Source organism: Lathyrus oleraceus, chromosome 7, assembly GCF_024323335.1.
Source record: "Lathyrus oleraceus cultivar Zhongwan6 chromosome 7, CAAS_Psat_ZW6_1.0, whole genome shotgun sequence".
Classification (NCBI taxonomy): Eukaryota; Viridiplantae; Streptophyta; class Magnoliopsida; order Fabales; family Fabaceae; genus Lathyrus; species Lathyrus oleraceus.
The window spans coordinates 380,612,545-380,634,882 of record NC_066585.1 but is presented as its reverse complement, the minus strand read 5'-3'; the positions used below and the strand labels follow the sequence as shown (position 1 = coordinate 380,634,882).

At 36.1% G+C, this 22,338-nt stretch overlaps 1 long non-coding RNA gene across 1 annotated transcript; it reads left to right on the top strand.

Annotated features, from left to right (window-relative positions):
- The first annotated feature begins 10,016 nt into the window (after positions 1 to 10,016).
- LOC127100653 (uncharacterized) lies at positions 10,017 to 11,318 on the top strand. The gene is made up of 2 exons (XR_007794466.1): positions 10,017 to 10,420; positions 10,906 to 11,318. It is a non-coding gene; the product is annotated as an uncharacterized LOC127100653 (long non-coding RNA).
- Positions 11,319 to 22,338: the final 11,020 nt, after the last annotated feature.

The window sequence follows — 22,338 nt, the reverse complement described above, 5'->3', positions numbered from 1 at the left end:
GGGGATATCCAGGATAAGTGATCAGCAACAGTGTTTTCACACCCCTTTTTGTCCCAGATTTCTAGATCAAACTCATGAAGGAGTAGGATCCATCTCTGAAGCCTTGGTTTTAATTCCTGCTTAGCAAACAAATACTTTAAAGCAACATGGTCAGTATAAACAATTACTTTAGACCCTAACAGGCATGACCTGAACTTGTCAAAAGCATAAACTACTGCTAGCAACTCCTTCTCGGTAGTTGCATAATTTGTCTGAGCAGGATTTAAGACATGGCTCGCATAATAAATCACATGTAACAGCTTATCTCTTTGATGTCCTAATACTGCCCCTATCGTAATGTCACTGGCATCGCACATGATTTCGAATGGTAGAGACCAATCGGGGGTAATCATTACTGGTGTTGACACTAACTTACTCTTCAATGTTTCAAAAGCATCGACACATTCTTTATCAAACACGAAAAAATTGTCTTTCACAAGAAAACTAGTCAATAGTTTGGCTATTTTAGAGAAGTCTCTTATGAACCTGCGGTAAAAACCTGCATGTCCCAAGAAACTTCTGATGCCCTTCTCATTCACGGGAGGTGGGAGATTTGGTATTACCTCCACTTTTGCTTTGTCAACTTCTATTCCCCTCTGGGAAATTTTAAGCCCTAAGATTATGCCTTCACGCACCATAAAATGACATTTCCCCCAATTGAGAATCAGGTTGGTCTGTTGGCGTCCTTCTAAAACAAGAGATAAGTTAGTTAAACAGTTATCAAAAGAAGAATCGAAAACAGAAAAATCATCCATGAACACCTCCATATGCTTTTCAAGCATGTCAGTGAAAATGGATGTCATACATATTTGAAATGTAGCGGGTGCATTGCATAACCCAATTGGCATCCTTTTGTAAGCAAAGATACCATAGGAGCATGTGAATGTTGTCTTCTTTTGATCTTTAGGAGCTACTGTGATCTGATTATATCCTGAATATCCATCCAGGAAACAATAGTAGTCATGACCAGCCAACCTTTCCAACGTTTGGTCAATGAATGGGAGAGGAAAGTGGCATTTTCTCGTTGCAATGTTCAACTGTTTGTAATCTATGCACACTCTCTAGCCAGTGACAGTTCTTGTGGGAATCAGCTCATTTTTTCATTCATAATGGCGGTTGTTTCCCCCTTCTTAGGTACCACATGTACGAGACTCACCCATGAGCTATCAGATATAGGGTAAATAAGACCCGCATCCAACAAGTTCACAACTTCCTTACGAACCACTTCTTTCATTGCGGGATTAAGTCTCCTTTGTGGTTGGACAACTGGCTTGTGATCATCCTCCATCGGTATCTTGTGCATGCAAATTGTCAAACTAATACCTTTCAAATCTTCGATTTCCCATCCAATAACACTCCTGTGTTTTTTAAGTACTTGAATGAGTGTTTCTTCTTGGAAACTTTTGAGACTAGAATTTATGATAGTTGGCCATTTCTCTTCAGTGTCAAGAAAAACATATTTGAGATGCTCCAATGGTTGTTTCAACTCTGTACCCTTCATGATTTCTTGCTTTTCTTCTCCTGATTGTGGTGGTCTTAAATCTTCCCATCGACGTGGTTCAGATCTAATCCATTGAGGTTATGGTTCCATCATGGCTAGCACTTCAAATCCTGTCTCATATTTCTCTTCATCATTTTTGAAAATTGACAGGCTCAAGACCCGTTCCAACGGTAACTACTGTGTCTTCATTGGACTTCCCTGAGCAATCACTTGATCTATTACCTTTATAGTATGACTAATACCAACATCATCTTTGTATTTCATAATGTTTCGGACATCAATCTTCAATTCTTCATCATAGACTTTTAGAGTCCTCGTTCCTTCTTCTATGTCTACCATACATCTTCCCATCTCTAGAAATGGTCTGCCTAAAATGAGAGGAATCTCTTCATCTTCAGGCATTTCAAGAATCACAAAGTCTACCGGGAAGACAAATTTGTCTATCTTCACCAGAACATCTTCCACCACTCCATAAGGTCGCTTAACTGAGTGATCGGAAAACTATAGTGTCATCCCAGTGTCTTGAACCATGCCAATACCCAATTTTTTGTAAATAGATAAAGGCATTAAACTGACATTAAACCCCAAATCAATAAGCGCTTTTTTTAAAGTTCTATTTCCTATAGTACAAGGAATAGTAATTGATCCTCTGTCCTTCTACTTCACTGGTATCTTTATCCCTTGCAAAGTAACACTACAGGTTTCAGTTAACATAACAGGCTCAGTGTTGGTGGGACGTTTCTTTGAGACGATGTCTTTCATTAATTTGGCGTATAAGGGCATTTTCTCCAAGGCCTCAGCAAATGGAATGTTAATCTCAAGTTTCTTGAATATCTTCAAGAATTTCTCAAAAACATTCTCATTATTCTTCTTCTTATTTGTCCTTTGAGGATATGGGAGTCTGATGGTTGGTTTAGGGTCTTTCTGCTTATCTTACTCCACAGTTGGTAATACAATAACCTTTTATTGTTTTTTCTCATGATCTCTTATTTCTAAATCCACTTCTAGCAACTCATCATCTCCCACCCGTTTATTCTCAAAATTCTCAGCAGACTTACCACTTCTGGTTACAACAACACTCATATTATTATTTTCTCTTGCGTTTATCATAGTTCCACTAGGTAAGTGTACCTGGTGCTTGGGAACCGGCTAGTTGTTGTGCTATTTTCCCTATTTGTACTTCAAGATTTTTAATAGAAGCTGTGGTGTTTCTCTGATTATTTCTGGTCTCTTCTTGGAATTGAATATTGTAAGCTGCCATCTTTTCAATGGCTATTTCCCAATCTGCTTTCTTCGGAGCTTGTTGTTGTTATGATTGTTGATATTGATTATGGTATTGACTTTGAACCTGTTGTTGAACATTCCCTTTCTAATCTTTCTAGGAGAAGTTAGGATGATTCTTCCACCTTGGATTATATGTGTTAGAGTAAGGGGTGTTCTTCCTCAAAAAATGTATCTCCTCTACTTGCTTTGCAGTTGCAACACAGTATGCAATCGAATGGGCTCCTACACAAATTTCACAATTTACATTCTAGATTGGCTGAATCTGAGCTACCTGTTGTGTACCAATATTCATGGCCTTTAGTTTCTTCTCTACTTCTACAACAACTGTGTTTTCTATCCTCATTTTATTTGTTTCAAGCTTTAGATCAATAACTCTTTCAAATTTGCTTGAACACCTATCATATAACTCCAAATGCTCATTTGCAACTATTGTCTTAATGATATTTTTAATACATATGGATGTTGAAAAGTTTGATGAGCCACTGACTGCTGTATCAATCAATTGTTTTGTTTTTAGTCGAAGACTATTGACAAACATATGCATTTGCTCCGTCTGATCCAAGTCATGTGTCGGGCAAGCAACAAGTAACCTCTTGAATCTTTTGTATGAATCACCAAGTGATTCACCTTCTTTTTGTTTGAAATTCATGTTGTCGTATCTTTTCTCGAGGAAAACTGAAGTTGGAAAATACTTATTCAGAAAAGCGATTTCCATTTGTTCCCAGGTGGTAATACTCCCAGCAGGTAATGAGTAGAACCATTCTTCTACATATTTAGATAGGGTAAAAGGGAACATTTGTATCTTCTTTTCCTCTTCAGTGTGCCCCTCTATCTTTAGAGTGGTACTCATAGTCAGAAACCTTTGTAAATGCTTATTTGCATCTTCATTGATTTTTCCCAAAAAAGGTATCATTTCAAGTTGATTAATAGTGTTGGGATGCAGCTAAAAGTTTGGCACATTCACCGGTTGGTTCACAATTGTTAGCCTACCGCCCGATGCAATTTTCATCCCATAGTCACCTAACAGTCTTTCTGGTGGTGGTGGATTTTCACCCATTGTTTCGACCTCTATTTCTGGCTCTTTATCTGGCCTTTAATCTGAATGAACGACAGGTTGCTCTTTGTCTGATTCCAGTCTTACTAATCTAGCTTGTCTGAGTCTTGCATGCAAAGTTGTTTCGATTTCTACGTTAAAAGGAAATTCAGATGAGGCCTTACCTCACATAAAAGTATCATAAACAAATTAATTGATAAAGGTCAAAATAAATGAAATAACAGAAATTAAAATTTAGTTGCAGAGCAACAAAATTTTAACTGAACTAAATTGAACTCTATATTTTGGCAGTCCCCGGCAACGACACCAAAAACATGATCGGAAAAATAGAAAGTGTACTATTTTGCCTTGGTAGTAATAATGAGGAAAGTTCTCCGAATGTCGATCTCAAGGACTGCTTGTAAATATTGAGTTCCAATTATTTTCAATTAAACAAAAATTAATGTTGGGAATTTTTGGTGCGAATATAAAAATAATTGCAAATAAAATAAATAGTGCATGTAATGGGTTTGAAAGTTACGAGTAATATACTAGGGAATGTGTGTGATTTCTCCCTGTAACAACTCTGAGTCACTATTGTAACAACAAATATCAATTAATTAATACTAGTTCTTAAGGGTGTTTTCTCCTAATGTCTTAGTGAGAAAACCTTTAATCATTCATACCTAATCTCTATGTCCATAGAAATTAACCAGTGAAATTAAGCATTATTATATCAAGAACAGTTTGGTTTCTACAGAGTATCCCTATTCCTAGGTAATATTTATTGTAGAATAATCTCATGAAAGCATTATCAAAGGCGATCCAACCTAATCGATAATCATATAACAATCTTAATTATTCCGAAAGAGAAAGCGTTAAGCACATCACGAGAATAAATTAATCATAAAAAATATAATTGTTATTACAAATATAAACTCAAAGTCATTACAGATTCAAATCAGGAACACCCCCTAGCATTGGGGGGTTTAGATACTTATAGTATTCAAGGAAATCAAAATATAAAATGTAGACATTATAAGTATTCAGATGAAATTTGATCTTCAGTTGCTTCCGCTCATGAAAATCTCGTCTCCCCCAAAACCTTGATTTCGCTAATTCTGAATCGTGTGATTTTTCCTTTTCCTAAAAAGTCCCCCTTCTTATCTGAAAAACTCCATTTTAATAGAAAATTCTTCCTCTCTCCTCAAACAGATCCATAAAAGTCAATAACATCATCTTTCCAATAAACCAAAATGCCCTTCACTTAAGATTGACAAAAGAAAAGACAAAATGGTTTTTTTTCACGCATGCCTGCTACGGCCCATAGCCGGTGCTACGGGTGGCCGTAACAGTCCACTGTCTCTGATGATTCTTTCCAGGCCTCTTGCTACGGCCTGTAGCAGGCCACTGTCTTCTATGAAATTTGGGCTTTTGTCCAGACCTTCCACTACGGTCCGTAGCAGGTGCTACGAGTGGCCGTAGTGTGCCCTGTTTGAATGGGTTGTGTCATCTGATTCAGGACTCCCTGCTACGGCCCGTAGCCGGTGCTACGGATGGTTGTAGAAGGCCTACTGGAACATGGGAACATTTTTCCAATTCTTTGCGCTTCTCCTGGGTGTCTACATCTGATCATATTTGACTACCTGTTTGAACCTGAAACGCAGAAAAGGCACACAACTAAAGCGTAAAATGAAAAAAATAGAAATGGCACTTAAAAATGATGAAACAATTAAATTAACTATCGGTAAAATAAGTTGACTCAAAAGACCACTAACTAAGAACAAAGTCCTACAGTTTACCTGGATTTTTGCTGAATAAGTGATATAACATATAATATACATGGTGACTGATGATTTGGCTTATTGCCAAACACTTAATCTCTTTGTTTTTTGTTATTCCAATACAGTGATACCATGCCTTAGGCCCCTCACTTGTTGGTTCATAGCAGTTTTACTCTTGGGTTAAGTTTTCATCCCTTTTTGGATTTCAAACAACATTATCCTTTGGTTTAGACCATACCTTTATCACACTTCTTCTCACCTCCCATCATTAGTTCTATGAACTACAGAGCTCTGAATTCCTTATTGCACTATAAAGATACATAGGCATGAAGGCCCCAATCCTCACCGAGCACTTTATATATTCCTTACCTTTTCCTTTATTCTTTTGTGAGTAAGCTTTAAATATAACACCCATTCGAGAAAGAATAATCAAAACGGTTCCCATGGAGTACCATGGATGTTAGGGGTGTTAATATCTTCCCCTTGCATAATCGACTTCCTTATCCAGATATCTCTTTCCCCCAGGTTTTATCGATGTTTTCCCTTTTCTTCGGTAATAAATAAAGTTTGATGGTGACTTTGTTGTATGTTTGAGCGTGCAATACGTTCGGGTATATTTCTGTTAGCTTCATTAGCAAACAAGGTGGCCTTCTCCAAAAGAAATTTCAAAGAAAACCCTCTAATACTACCCTTAATCTGAAGATTAGATTCAACTAACTCCTTTTTCATATGAAGAGCCAGAGAAATCATAGTAGATTCAGGAAAACAATCTCCATTCATGTAGAGAATCTGATCTCTGACTGGAAAATGAAGGATACGAGCAAACTCCTCTAGCGTAGGAACCAAAATGAAATCTTGAAATGTAAAACAGTGCAAAATAGGATCATAAAACTGGGCAAAAGTGAGAACCAATCTTGCATCCTCCTTGGTCAACAGAACTCCTAGCAAGTTACCATACACCTTCTTAAAGTCATCTTTGTGGTCATTGGTCAAAAGAGTCCCAAGCTTCTTTAACTCATAAAACTTATTATCCTTGAGCTTGTACTGATAAGTGTTCCTTCTATCAGACTTCTCCATAATCGGATGGACTACTACAAATGATAGACTGAGGATCCTCTGAAAAATGCACATGCTAAAAATCAAATTAATAATGTAATGATGGTATACTAATGTGATGAGATGCAAAATCATATATTCAAAGCTTCGACATAATCTGAATAATATGTACATTCTGCTTGTCATAAGTTCAAAGGTCTGACGTTACATGCAAAGAAAGCAAACAAAACTAGGCTCGCTTGCATAGGAAGTTTCCCCACCAGAGTCGCCAGCTGAAGCTACACAAAATATACCTAAGCGCATCGCACACTCAAAGACACAACAGAGTTGCCATCAACTTTATTTATTCTTGAAGGAAAGGGAAAATATCGATAAAACCCAGGGGAAGAGAAAAAGGGTAAGGAAGTCGGTTATACAAGGGGGATGTATTAGTATCCCTCATATTTGTTGTACTCAACGGGAACCGTTTCGATTGTTCTTTGCAAGAACGAGTGTTACTCTCTAAAGATTACTCGCGAAAGGGATAAAGAGAAAAAAGAGTAATAAATAAATGTGTGCTTGCGGAGGATTGGAGCCCTCGTGCCTACGTATCCTCGTAGTGCAATAAGGAAATTAGAGCTTCGTAGTTCGTGGAACTAAGACGAATGTGTTAGTTGTTTTTAATGAACAATATTAACATTCGCATTCTACTGTCAAATGCACATGCTAAAAATCAAATTAATAATGTAATGATGGTATACTAATGTGATGAGATGCAAAATCATATATTCAAAGCTTCGACATAATCTGAATAATATGTACATTCTGCTTGTCATAAGTTCAAAGGTCTGACGTTACATGCAAAGAAAGCAAACAAAACTAGGCTCGCTTGCATAGGAAGTTTCCCCACCAGAGTCGCCAGCTGAAGCTACACAAAATATACCTAAGCGCATCGCACACTCAAAGACACAACAGAGTCGCCATCAACTTTATTTATTCTTGAAGGAAAGGGAAAACATCGATAAAACCCAGGGGAAGAGAAAAAGGGTAAGGAAGTCGGTTATACAAGGGGGATGTATTAGTATCCCTCATATTTGTTGTACTCAACGGGAACCGTTTCGATTGTTCTTTGCAAGAACGAGTGTTACTCTCTAAAGATTACTCGCGAAAGGGATAAAGAGAAAAAAGAGTAATAAATAAATGTGTGCTTGCGGAGGATTGGAGCCCTCGTGCCTACGTATCCTCGTAGTGCAATAAGGAAATTAGAGCTTCGTAGTTCGTGGAACTAAGACGAATGTGTTAGTTGTTTTTAATGAACAATATTAACATTCGCATTCTACTGTCAACTTTCTTGTATGCTCGAGCATGGAAGACTTAAGCATTTGTTTGTTTGCGATAGAATGTATGCGCATGGATCACACCTTAGCAGTTAAACATTACTTGTATGTTCATGCATGGAGGCTTAAGCTTTTTTCATGGTAGAACGAAAGTAACACGACCTTTCTAAAAAGGTTTTAAACTGGAACTGATGCCCAAAGGAAAAACTGAGTTTGATAAGGTGAGTTTGATTTTATTCTGAAAAGAAAGTCATGATTTGAAACATACTAAAGTCTACGAGTGAAGGTGAATATGATGAGAAACTGAGTCATTCGTCTCGTACCCAAAGATATTCAGAATGAGGATATGAATTCTTCACTCTCACCCCTTCTCCATTGCTCAAGGCTCATGGCATAAAATTCTAATCACATTGTTAATTATTTTTTAGTTTATTCGCAAAATTGGTTTTAGTATTACAGGGGAAAGAAAGCAAAGGGGGAAACAAACCCTAGAAGGTTGAAGGCTTGATCTCCAGCCTGCATCCCACATCTATGTAGAAAGACTTATCAATTATTCGATTTAAATTGCACTAAAGTTTATGAATAGAGGCGAATACGATGAACAACTAGGTCATTCATCCCGTACGTAAAGATATTTCGAATGAGGATATGAAATCTCCATATTCACTCCTTCTCTATTACTTAAGGCTCATGATGTGCAATTTGCATCATAACTAATGAGTGTTGAAGTTGAATCTCCTGTTGCTTCCCGTGATGAAGGTTTACTTTGAAGAAAGAGACCTGACAATCATTTGATCCAAGTTGTATTAAAGTCTATGAATATAGGTGAATACGATGAGCAACTGTGTCATTTGTTCCGTACCCAAATATAGTCAGAATGGGGATAGGAATTCTCCACTCTCACCCTTTCTCTATTGCTTATGGATCATGCACACAACTTGAATCATGATTGACAAGTGTCGATACCTCTTTGTTGTGCTTGAATAGTAGTCCCCTTTGTCTGCAGTGACTTGAGATCTTGAACTCTTGATCTTTGAACCTTGAGGTCTTGTACAACTCTTGAGATCCAGTATATCCAGTACCTTTCAAAACAAGGGGTTGCCTTATCAAGTGATCAAGGGTCTTTTGATCACTTGAATAGGCTTGGGGGATTGAACACAGTGCAAAGGAATGGAAGATTGTTGAATCAAGTACACAGCATCTAAATGGTTAATCAATCAATTAGATTATTTACAAGTCCTAAACTAGGGGAACATACATATTTAAACCCTAGGAGTTAAATCTTAAACATCTAAGTCTAGGGAGCATGCCATGGTTAAAGTGTGATCTAATAAAAAAAATCAACACCAAAAATCCCAATAAGAAATTAATTCATGAACAAAATTAAATCCACAAACAAGATTTAATCAATTAAAGTCTAACATCTCATTATGGAGGAATTACACATCTAAACATGTATAAACTAAATCAAAATCACATCATGCACTCCACAATTATCATGAAATTTCAACCATCTAAACAAAATTAAAACTATGATCATTCACATATTTTTTAATTTCTTTTCCAACAATTAAACAAAAATCACCTAATTAATTCTAAACCAAACACCTAATCATGTTAAAATTCTAATCAAAATTATCATGTTAGATCCTATTAATTTTCACAATTGTTAAACCAAAGTCATATGAAAAAGCAAGGAAAAAAATAAAAACAAATAATACAAAGAAATAATGCCAAATAAAGCCCAAGCAAAGGGGGATCAACAAATCCAAGGGTGTACACAGTGGACCACACATGGGCAAAAGCAGAGGCTCATATCCACAATATCCATCAGCCAGGGGGTGCCTCATCGGAAACAAGGCAGTGTTTAATAAAAATGGCCAAAGGCCCATAAGAAATGCAACAAGTAAAGAAACAAGTGGATAAGGCTTAATCTGACATGGATCTGAGTCAGCATGCAATGCCACATCAATAAATGAATGAAAACATGGAATTTGAGGATAATCATGTTAAAAGTGAAACTCAGATTCAAACACACGTGCGTATTCAAACTTGGCTTCCTCTTCTTCGTTCCTCCCTCCGCCGTGTCGGAGGTTGTCCTCGGCGGTGGAGGCTCTCTAAAGTCTAAATTGAAATCACCATCCGAACTGAAATCTCATCTTGAAACCAAATCCTACCACAAAATCATCTAATTCTAACAGACAAGTCCGAATTGAAGGCTACAACCGAAGAACCCTAGCTCGAAGAATCAAAATTAAATGGCGTTTGTTAGGAATCAAAGCCCCCGGGGTTAGGGCTTTGATTCCCCTGACCTCAAATCACATCGTAGTAACAAGAACCAAAGCAAATAGTGGAGGAAATGAAAACTTACTGGTGGAGTAAGCTTCGGTCGTTACCGGAATTTCAGGTAAGTATTCTGATTCGTCTCTTCACTTCCACCATTAAACTCTCTTCTCCTTCTTCTTCTTGTAACTTCTCTGATATTTTCAATCAATACCTCTAAATAGTGAATCCGTACGTGAGAGAGTATAAGAGATGATAAATTTGAGAAATGGTGAAATGGCGAATATGAGAAATTTGTGGAGAATGATGTGTCGTTTTGTGTTTCTGGGAACTGAATGATATATATAGAGTTTCGACTTCTATTTTGAAATGCAATGGAAATTCATATGAAATTCACTTTCGGTTAGAAATTCAGATGTTAGTTAAAGCGGAATTTAAATGAAATTCAAGTGAAATGCAAGTGAAATGTTTTCTGTTGATTAGTTTGAAATGTGTTAACGAAATTCAAATGGAATGAAAGTGAAATGTAATTTCTATTTGTCCTGATATTTGTTTTGTATAATTGAAATGTTGATGAAATTCTGAAATGCAATGTTGTTCAAAATGCAGGGATTTGGTTTGTTATGCAATCTGAAATGCAAATGAAATTAAAATGCAGGTTTGATTGGATTTCAATGTTGAACTAAGTTTCTCTGGTTTATGCAAGTCATGGCTGCTAAAATGCAGGGCTGCTTGGCCGAGCTCGAATTTGCTTGCTTGAGTTTGGATATGTTGAAGGGTTGCTAGCTAGAGGTTGGATCTATTTGGACCAATTATACAAGACTCCTATTTGGACCTTTCATGGAGCTTGTTTGGTTATGGATTTGTTTGGAAAGTCATGGAATTTTGCATTTGGTTGTAATGTTATGCATAGAAATGTTGATGTTTAGCAATTTGAATTTGATTGATATTGGAAGTATGTATGTAATTGGATTGAATGGTTATAATGAATGTTATGAAATAAAATTTGAATTGAAATTGAATGTTGAAATGTAAAGCGTCAATTGGATTGAATTAATGTATTTGGTATAATGACCCTTTAATTAATGGGATCGTGTAATGTAATGTATGGAATATGTATGTATGTAATTGACATGGTCTATGGTTACGTGTAAAATGGAATTTATGTTTGAATGTGGAATTGTGTAACATGATGAATTTGGAGTTATGGTTTAATGAACTTGAATGGTTAAAAAATGGGAAATGAATGTTTGAAAATTGGAATTTGTATGATGTGAATCAATGCACTTGGAATGAAATTTGGCTAAAAAAGGTTTAATCAATGAATAATAAAGTGAAAAAACTAAAAGTGGCAAAAACAAGTAGGTCTAAATGTTGGTCCAAAAGTAGGTCTGGTCGGGTTTTGGGCCTGGTCATAGACCTGGTTTCTTGGTCTAAAAGGAGGTCCAACCTAGAAATGGACCAAAAAATAGACCAAGTCTCATAATCATGCAAAAACCAATGAAACAATGATTTGATGATGAAACATGATAAAGTTCATAGAAATAAGTCTTAGAGAGTCAAGAAGGATGTGTTGACTTTGGTCAATTGGTTGACCAAAATGTCAACCGTTGATCAAAAATCAACTTATACAAAAAATTATAAAGTTTGTAATCTCTTTTTCTCAATGCAATATGGACAATGTAATCAAGTGAATGGAATGTAAATAGAACATAACTGCAAGCGCATTTTAGACCAATCATATAACACCATGAACTAGGATTTAGCTAGGTCAAACAACAACCAAACCTCAAATCACAAGATTCACCTTTCTTCAAGATTGAGAAACTAGGGTTTGAGTAATGAATGAACACCATGATATAGCCTCCTAGGTCTTAAGCACCACATGTCCCTGATTAGGGTTTTTCACCTTTGATTACCACGATGAACTCTTCAGAATGACTGTAACATCACACCTCATAGGGTCTGATTCTCAAACAAACCTTAGATCCTTGTCAAGTAAAATCAGCCTCAAACCTTTGAATCTATGATGAATTAGTACTCTATATGATATGGATGTTCATTAATGCATATGAATCTTAAACCAAAAGGTTAGATGAAAATAAAAAGGGGAGGACAAATTTGGGAGTATGACAATGTTTCATATCTTTTGCCTATTTTTCATACTAATGATAGGACAATATACGCCAATTTAAAAGGAATTATACGTTAATAAAAGATACAATTCATATTTCAAGGTGATAACTAATTGTTACATATTATTGACGAAAAATATCAATTGGCTTCATTTCTTAAAATTTACAAATAACAATGAAAAGAGTAAATATGTTAACCTGAAAAAAATGTTTAAGTAATGTTTAATTTTTAATTATAAAAATATGAAAGAAATATATACAAAAAATAATTTAATATGTTTTCCATAATCTAAAAAGAATTATTTAATTTTTATTTAAATTTCCAGACATAGATAAAATAGAAATAGTTGTCATTATATATAAAAAAATTGGTTAGGCAAATATTAAAATATTATGAAGTCTTACACACATTCAACATATTTATGATATACTATAATAAGATACGCGGTTAAATCTTGATACAAGCGTATAAGTTAATAATGATAATATAAACATGAAATTAATAACAATTTCTCAAAACATATATGTCATCCATTAGAGAAAACAAAATCATAGCATAAAAACTAACCATTGTCAAAAAAATTGCAATTGATGATACTTTAAACAAGCTCATTTGTGCTTTAAATGTTGTCAATTGGGACCAATAGAGTAACCAGTGAACTCTGAAGGGATTAATTATGAATAAAGAGACAGACCAATATTAATAATTACAAGAAATGACATTTTTGGTAACATTAATAATTGGTCAATTGGTGCTGGAAGATAAAATATCAATTGGGATATTTTGGTTACTACTTAATATTATACATTATATATATTATATGGTACGTGTGGTGGAAAAGGAAAAAGAAGAAGTGGATAAGAAGAGAGGTGGTAGGTAAGAGGAAAGAAGATATATCAGAAAGAAGAAAAGAAAGGAAAGAAAAGAAAGAAAGGGAAGAGGAGAAAAAGAGGAAAAGAGGAAAAGAGAAAGAGGAAGAAGACTCATGGGAGAAGAAGAAGATGAAGCCATGGGTTAACCGGTTAACACTGAAACAGAATTAAATCTTCTGTTTGTGCAGAGTTTGTCACCAGTGGGATTCGAACCCAGGACCTCCTTTGAACTGTACATGCCTTACCACTAGGCTAGAGAGGTCATTGTTGAATGCTTATGCAATGAATAAATATTAACCTAAATCTTGATTAGGATAGATTAATGAATTAATTGAGTATTATACCTCCGTTTTGGACACGGCCGGATGCGTTAGAAAGATAACGTAAAGGGCTATTATTATTGTTCCATGTTATAAAATATTATGTGATTTATAAATGCCATGAATTTTATCATGATGAAAATTAAATATTGTTGTTATGTGGAAGGTGAAATAACATGATTAAAAAACCTTACAAAGATGAGTGAGGAAACCTAGAAGAATAACATGATTAATAACTTAGAAATATGATCTAGGTTATGGAACATATGTGATATATGTATGAGAATACGGTATTCATTCGTACGACGCTTATGTGAGGTCGTGGACGAATTGTTGCCATGATTGAGAATGAGACGCATTGTATGGAACATGCCATGTTATTATTTGTGTATTATGGTGAATGAAGTCACCTGTGATTTATGAATTTGTTATGGTTCGTGGAACCAATGTTTTGTGGAACCGATCATGTATTCAGAATGTGTGTTTTCTGTGGTGGTACACATCTCTTGTGGTATGCTTAGATGAGTAAGCATTGGGATGTGGGACCAATGATTCGAGCCTCAAATGGGTTTGAGCCCCAACCATGGCGGACATGGGGGAAAGGTGGACACCTATGTGGGTTAGAGTCCCATACGGTGAAAGATACTCAAAGTGGGTTAGAGTCCCATATGGGTGATGGTTCTTAAAAGTGGGTTAGATTCCCATAGGGGAACCTGATATCCACCGCGAAAGTCGAATCATACGAGCATGCATGAACCGAGGCCGGCTTAGACGTAAGTCTGATCGGGAATTGATGTTTCGTGATCTGAATAATGATCGTGGTTGAGTTATGAGAACTCAGATGCATGTTGCCATACAATTGCGAGATAGTTCCCCATCGCTCAAGTCTTCGTTCCCTTGTTGACTTGAGTTGGATATGAGTTGAACATTGATTAGAATACCCCGTAGAGCCGAGTGGACCCATAGGATAGGAGAACTCACTGAGATTATTATCTCATCCCATCATTGTTGTTATTTTTCAGGTATTCTTTACAGGTTGGATCTAAGAGAAACTGTTATGGATGTTTCAAGGGTTGCTGTTCATTATGATCTTCCGCTGTGGAGTTGTGTGCAATGAAGATATTGTACATAGTTCTTAGATTTTTATTATTTAGGCATTATTGTATAACATGTTCCATTGATGTTTTAGTTTGGACATGTATATATATATTGATGCCATTAGGCACTTATGTTGTGACAGTACCAAAATTTAACACTTGTATGATATTATTCTAGATATATATTATACGGGTTGTTACAGTTGGTATCAGAGCAGGTCGATTCTCGACCTAGCCTTGAAACATCATAAGTAAATCTATTCCTGCCTCATATGTGTGTTTAGCTAACATGATTCTTAATATCATTGTATGTAGTATTGGGCCTGATCAACCTAATGCTATGTGCATGGTAGGTAGGATCATGGTTGAGCGACCACGAGGACTCCGAAGTGTGGGTGGAGCTTGCGCTTTGAGAATAGGCTCAAGCCAAGAGTTAGAAAGTAAGGAGAACTAGATGGCCCAGTTGAAGTTTCAGAGGCGTTGTTATTTGGGTATTATGGAATTGAAAAGTAGTGTATCATTCAAGCGATTCTACGGTGTTAACGGAGTTGAGAAGTTAAGGAATTCTATCGGGTGAGTTTGTCAGAATTTTGAGGAATGAGTGAATTTGCTAGTGGAATAAGATACACTCACTAATATGGAATAGTATTGTGAATAATTCCGTATGGTAAAGTAGAAAGGATGGTTATGTTACGCCATGTCATAAGGTCTGGAAGTGAGGTAGTGTATTAGTGTTTCAGTTTCTAAGGACACTAAAATACTTTAGAAGAACGAGAGTACTTAATGGAATATATATATTTGGAATGGTACCTTGCAAGTAGTTAAAGACTTGAGAGATAAGGACGTTCAGTTTTGTTGGGGGGCCTAAGGTAGTGGTGAAGTCTAAGGAGAGACTCGAGGACATGGTTGTTTGTTCCAAGTGAAACATGTATGGGCCAAATGGAAGCTAGAAGATAAACCAAGTATGTTCAGTTTTAGAAGGGAGATCGGATTTGAGATAGCTCGTCAGCGGTTCAGTGTTAGTAAGAGACCATTATGGAATGATGAGTTACCTAAAGATCAATTATAAGAGTTTGTGTTGGAGGCAGATAGCGCACATTATATAGTAATGGAAGCTCCAGTGGGTTTTGGTTGTATGAGAACTGGTTGAGGATAAGAGCAATTAAGTTGGATTTAAGGAAGTCTAGTAGAATGGTTTTTGTAATTGGAACTGAGAGAATTACCATAGGGAGACAAGTGAACACCGAGTGCGGAAGTAGTGTGGATGTTGCAATACAACTGTTGTAATGGGGCACATTTTAGATAAAGGCACAATGAGACCCTTAAGATTCATTAAGACAAAGTTATGGGCGTGTAGTTGATGATTGTTCACCTCGAGGATTTCTAGAGTATGTAGTGTGTAACACCCGAGGTCGGAGAGGCCGAAGAGTGGTTACATGTAACATCCGAGGGCGATGGAGTGGTTGTCGATGCATGATGCATGACAATGAGACACTCCTAGCAGCTTCTAGGGGAAAAACCGAATTCACATCGGAATGAGAGGGATCCTGAGGCTGTGCAGGTATGACATTACATGGTTGAAAGAAGGCTTATAAGGATTAATTGGTGCTACCTATATCAACAAGATGCATCTTCTTTTCGGTATCCTAATCAATAAGAACTCCATAGTTAAGCGTGCTTGACTTGGAGTAGTATTGGGATGGGTGACCTTCTGGGAAGTTTCCTGGAAAGCGTGCGAGTGAGGACAAAACATGTTGAAAAAGGCCCGTGTTGATTTGTGGGGTTAGTTGATAATCCTGAAAGCAGTCTGGGGTGTTACATAGTGGAATAGAGGAAGTTAAACCTTGGTATTAAGAGAAGTATGTGATAGCAGTATTATGGTCACAAGTAAGTCTTGTATTCTAAGAAGTTTAGTTGATGATAGCCAACAAAAGATAAGCTAAGCTGGAGCATATGGACTAAGTGTAGAATGTGGAATATTTTATGTTGCAAGAGTTTATTGGGAGGCAATGAGGATTATTCGTGGGAAGTTATAGAGACAAGTAACCCCGGTATGATGAAGGGTGTAGTAGGTATTGGTTTAGAAGAAAATTCTAATCATAAGCGTGTGGAAATGATAAGGTTCATCTTAAGTGCGTTTTATTTGGATTGAAAGAGTAATATTGGCTTATTGGAAGTCTGGTTGTTATTTATCTTCTTGAGAAGTATTTGGTTGGTTGGTTAGTCGCGGAGTATAAACATTCACATAGTGTTGGAGCTAAGGATGTCCTAAATGTCATAAGTGTACCGTTGTGGATGTACAAATTGAGGATGGAGTTACAAGTCACCACAAGTCAGATTGGTAATTTTGAAATTGGGATTTCCGAAGGTGTAGTGCATAGTTGGTCGTCTGTAGAGAGTTCATGGAAGTCAGATGTGTGGGGGGGACCCAACCTGATAAACCATGATCAGTTTAAGTAAGTCTGGGAAGTACCACTATTATGATTATGAATAACTATAAGGAACAGACTTGGAAGAGACATACTAAGCGATGATCTGGAAGAGATTAGATAGGTATGTGGTATAGATATTGATAAGGTATGAAGCGGTTGGTCACGGTATGAAATTGATTGATTCATTTGGAGTCATAGCCTTAGATGTAGACTCCCTGAGAATGGTGATGGATGTGTACGATGATACCTTACCCTATTGGAAGGATTCATGAGTTATACTTCCCAGGAGGAACGAGAATTAGTTATTCCTAAAGTTAAACATGTAACTCAGATGGTATGTTAGTAAGAGCATGAGCTAAGATTATGGAAGATGGGACAAAATGATTGAGATGAATGATTTTGGATACAAAGTGAAATGTTATCTCTAGATGTGTGTGGAATATTTTGTGTGACTCTATGAGGTGTATGGACACTCATAGTTATGTTCGAGATTGCTTAAGTTCCTTAGAAGTGGTGTTTTGTTGATGATTTAAAGTTCCTTAATGGTGTTACTTTGTTATTGGCCGAGATTATGTGTCGGGAGAAATGTTGAATGAATCAAAACCCTATGAGAGGATTTGATATGGAATATAGTAACCAGGACCGGATATTGTCAAACTAATTTGGTTTAGCTACATCGAACCCATGATGAGTTTGGATGTTTTATGTTTTTATGGTTGTAGCCATGTAACTCCTGGATACCTATATTCTGGAGAGTGTTGGTCTTATTATAAACTTTTGTGAGTCATCAAGGAAGTTATTCTACTAATGGGAGTCGGTAAGGTTCTTGTATCATTTTGGACAGTAGGCACTCTGGAGGGTAAGTGTGTTTCTTTATGGATTGTTATCTAAATAGTAGTGCCTAGGAATCCCAAGTGTTCCACTATTGGAATCTGAGTATCACAATGGAAGGTGACGAAAGGGAGAGCCCAATCAAGTCTATGGGGATCAGAGAGATAGTTACTCGTAAGAATGGAGGTAAGGATGAGAGTAAAATAATCTCGTGCTAATGGTTCTATCTTTTTGGAGTAGTACGAGAGAAGGGAAGCAGTAGGAGTAAGGGCTTGTAGCATACAGTATCAGATCAAGTGAAGTTGATGAGATTACCGGTAGATGGATTACAAAGTTGTTGCATTTGTTGAAGGAATAACAAGAGCAGGGCAGTCAATATTGTGTGGTTAAGGAATCAATAAATTTTCTTATGAAGAATTAATGAGTATTGATTAACCGAGTCAAGACAAGATGTTGTAATTATGTTTTACGTAACTTAGTACAAGGAAGGGAGGTCATGGTTTCCGGGAAGAAAGTGACCCACTGATGTTGAGCGGTATATAAGAGGACTTAAGTGGGGGCAAGTTTAAATGTTAATCCAATATCAGAATGAGATTGTAATGGAAATCAAGAAGTTTCGAGAGTTCATGAAAGAAGGAAATTTGTCAGCAAAGATAATTTAGAAGAATAAGTATGTTCGAGACTTGAAATCGAAGAGAAGTCAAGTGTTGATCTAAGAAGTTGATGAAAGGTTTGTTGGTTTGCTGAGTGAAGGAAATTCGGGGGCGAATTTCAAATTAAGGGGGGGAGAATGTAATATCCCATATTCCCTTAAATGCTCAATTAGTTATCAGTTGAGATTAATTGAATTCCTATGTAAATTATCTATTATCATTTGTAACGATTAGAGCTCATTTGTGCTCTAAATGTTGTCAATTGGGACCAATAGAGTAACCAGTGAACTCTGAAGGGATTAATTATGAATAAAGAGACAGACCAATATTAATAATTACAAGAAATGACATTTTTGGTAACATTAATAATTGGTCAATTGGTGCTGGAAGATAAAATATCAATTGGGATATTTTGGTTACTACTTAATATTATACATTATATATATTATATGGTACGTGTGGTGGAAAAGGAAAAAGAAGAAGTGGATAAGAAGAGAGGTGGTAGGTAAGAGGAAAGAAGATATATCAGAAAGAAGAAAAGAAAGGAAAGAAAAGAAAGAAAGGGAAGAGGAGAAAAAGAGGAAAAGAGGAAAAGAGAAAGAGGAAGAAGACTCATGGGAGAAGAAGAAGATGAAGCCATGGAACCACCATCAACTCATCTTCATCATCACCAACTTCATCTTGTTCTTCTACTAGGTGAGTTCTTAGATAGTTTTAGCCTTTGGGGGAAAAACAGAATTAAATCTTCTGTTTATGCAGAGTTTGTCACCAGTGGGATTCGAACCCAGGACCTCCTTTGAACTGTACATGCCTTACCACTAGGCTAGAGAGGTCATTGTTGAATGCTTATGCAATGAATAAATATTAACCTAAATCTTGATTAGGATAGATTAATGAATTAATTGAGTATTATACCTCCGTTTTGGACACGGCCGGATGCGTTAGAAAGATAACGTAAAGGGCTATTATTATTGTTCCATGTTATAAAATATTATGTGATTTATAAATGCCATGAATTTTATCATGATGAAAATTAAATATTGTTGTTATGTGGAAGGTGAAATAACATGATTAAAAAACCTTACAAAGATGAGTGAGGAAACCTAGAAGAATAACATGATTAATAACTTAGAAATATGATCTAGGTTATGGAACATATGTGATATATGTATGAGAATACGGTATTCATTCGTACGACGCTTATGTGAGGTCGTGGACGAATTGTTGCCATGATTGAGAATGAGACGCATTGTATGGAACATGCCATGTTATTATTTGTGTATTATGGTGAATGAAGTCACCTGTGATTTATGAATTTGTTATGGTTCGTGGAACCAATGTTTTGTGGAACCGATCATGTATTCAGAATGTGTGTTTTCTGTGGTGGTACACATCTCTTGTGGTATGCTTAGATGAGTAAGCATTGGGATGTGGGACCAATGATTCGAGCCTCAAATGGGTTTGAGCCCCAACCATGGCGGACATGGGGAAAGGTGGACACCTATGTGGGTTAGAGTCCCATACGGTGAAAGATACTCAAAGTGGGTTAGAGTCCCATATGGGTGATGGTTCTTAAAAGTGGGTTAGATTCCCATAGGGGAACCTGATATCCACCGCGAAAGTCGAATCATACGAGCATGCATGAACCGAGGCCGGCTTAGACGTAAGTCTGATCGGGAATTGATGTTTCGTGATCTGAATAATGATCGTGGTTGAGTTATGAGAACTCAGATGCATGTTGCCATACAATTGCGAGATAGTTCCCCATCGCTCAAGTCTTCGTTCCCTTGTTGACTTGAGTTGGATATGAGTTGAACATTGATTAGAATACCCCGTAGAGCCGAGTGGACCCATAGGATAGGAGAACTCACTGAGATTATTATCTCATCCCATCATTGTTGTTATTTTTCAGGTATTCTTTACAGGTTGGATCTAAGAGAAACTGTTATGGATGTTTCAAGGGTTGCTGTTCATTATGATCTTCCGCTGTGGAGTTGTGTGCAATGAAGATATTGTACATAGTTCTTAGATTTTTATTGTTTAGGCATTATTGTATAACATGTTCCATTGATGTTTTAGTTTGGACATGTATATATATATTGATGCCATTAGGCACTTATGTTGTGACAGTACCAAAATTTAACACTTGTATGATATTATTCTAGATATATATTATACGGGTTGTTACACTTTTGGTCTAACACAAAAATAAATTCACGCATTGAACTCGTTATTATTTCTTATATTTGGTCTACTTTTGAACTAACAATAAGACAAATAAGTAATGTTTCTTATCTTTTACCTATTTTTTCTACTAATGATATGACAAAATATGACAATTTGTCAATAATTAAACATTAATAAATATTCAAATGATACAATTCATATTGCAAGTTGATAGTTAATTTTTACATATTATTGAAGAAAAATATCACTTACCTTCATTTCTTAATAAAGCAGTGGCACTTTTCATGAAAAATTACATTCCAACGTTTTTCATACTTGGTAATTGAATCATGGCAATGGTTGATGATTCTATACAGATTCAAAAGGGTTTTTTCCACACTATAAATAGCCAATGTTTTTGAACTTAAAAATACATTCTTTCGAATTATTTTAAATTCAAATATCTCTCATTTTCACAACTAAATTACTTGAGTCAATACGGTTTGTGAAAGTTTATGCATTAAACTTTTAAGTATCATTGAAGTTTCACTCATTCATTTCTGATCACTTTAGCATTACTCTTGTATACTATATACATTGAAGGAAAGATCAACTCTCAAGAATTGATACATATTCAAATTTCCATCTTTACAACATTTTGTTTTTGTGGATCACTAAGTGTTAAGTGATCCTGGCTTATGATAAAAAATGGTGTCCTTTTTATTCAAAATGTAAAAGAAAATGGTGTGCTTTATTATATGTCAGATAAGTGTATGAGTGACCTTGGTGTGAGGATTATACAAGTTCTAACATAGTGAAATCCTTCACGAGGTGTGAGGGGACTACAAGTTCTGATATAATGAATTATCTCATAGGTGTGAGGGGACTAGACGTACCCTTGTTTGGAAAGGGAAACTAGTATACATCTTGGTGTCTTTTATTTTTACAACACTTACTTTTTGCATTTTAACATTCTTTTCGTTTCTGGAAAAATAAGAACACTTGTCGTCGTTCATAAAATAGAAAAATTTCAGAAAATCCAAATCTAATTCACCCCTCCCCTCTTATATTACTTTCAATGCTCACACTCATAATTCTCTAACTTAATCCTCTGAACAAACTCCATCACCAGAATATGACATAGTTCTACCTCTAGGACTTGTCATATCTTCCCCCAAACCTTCTAATGATCCAGACTCTTACATAATTGCCAGATTCTAAGCACTTTCCATACATCATCTATTTTAGATGTACTGTCATAGCACATAGATTATGAGTTCTCTTCATAACGCCCATTTGAAAATAATAATCTAGTGTGTATCTCTGAATCTGAACAACCTACCCCCTAAACACCATCATTGAACCTGATCAACCCATAAACATTCTAGATGATTCTTACAAAACCTTACCTTCCACATCATCTATCTCAAGTTCAATCTCTAATTCAAATGAATCAAACTTCAAGCATATAAATGTTACACCAATTCAAACTACAATCCTTGAAACCAAATCTTTTGAACCTCAACCAAACCTTG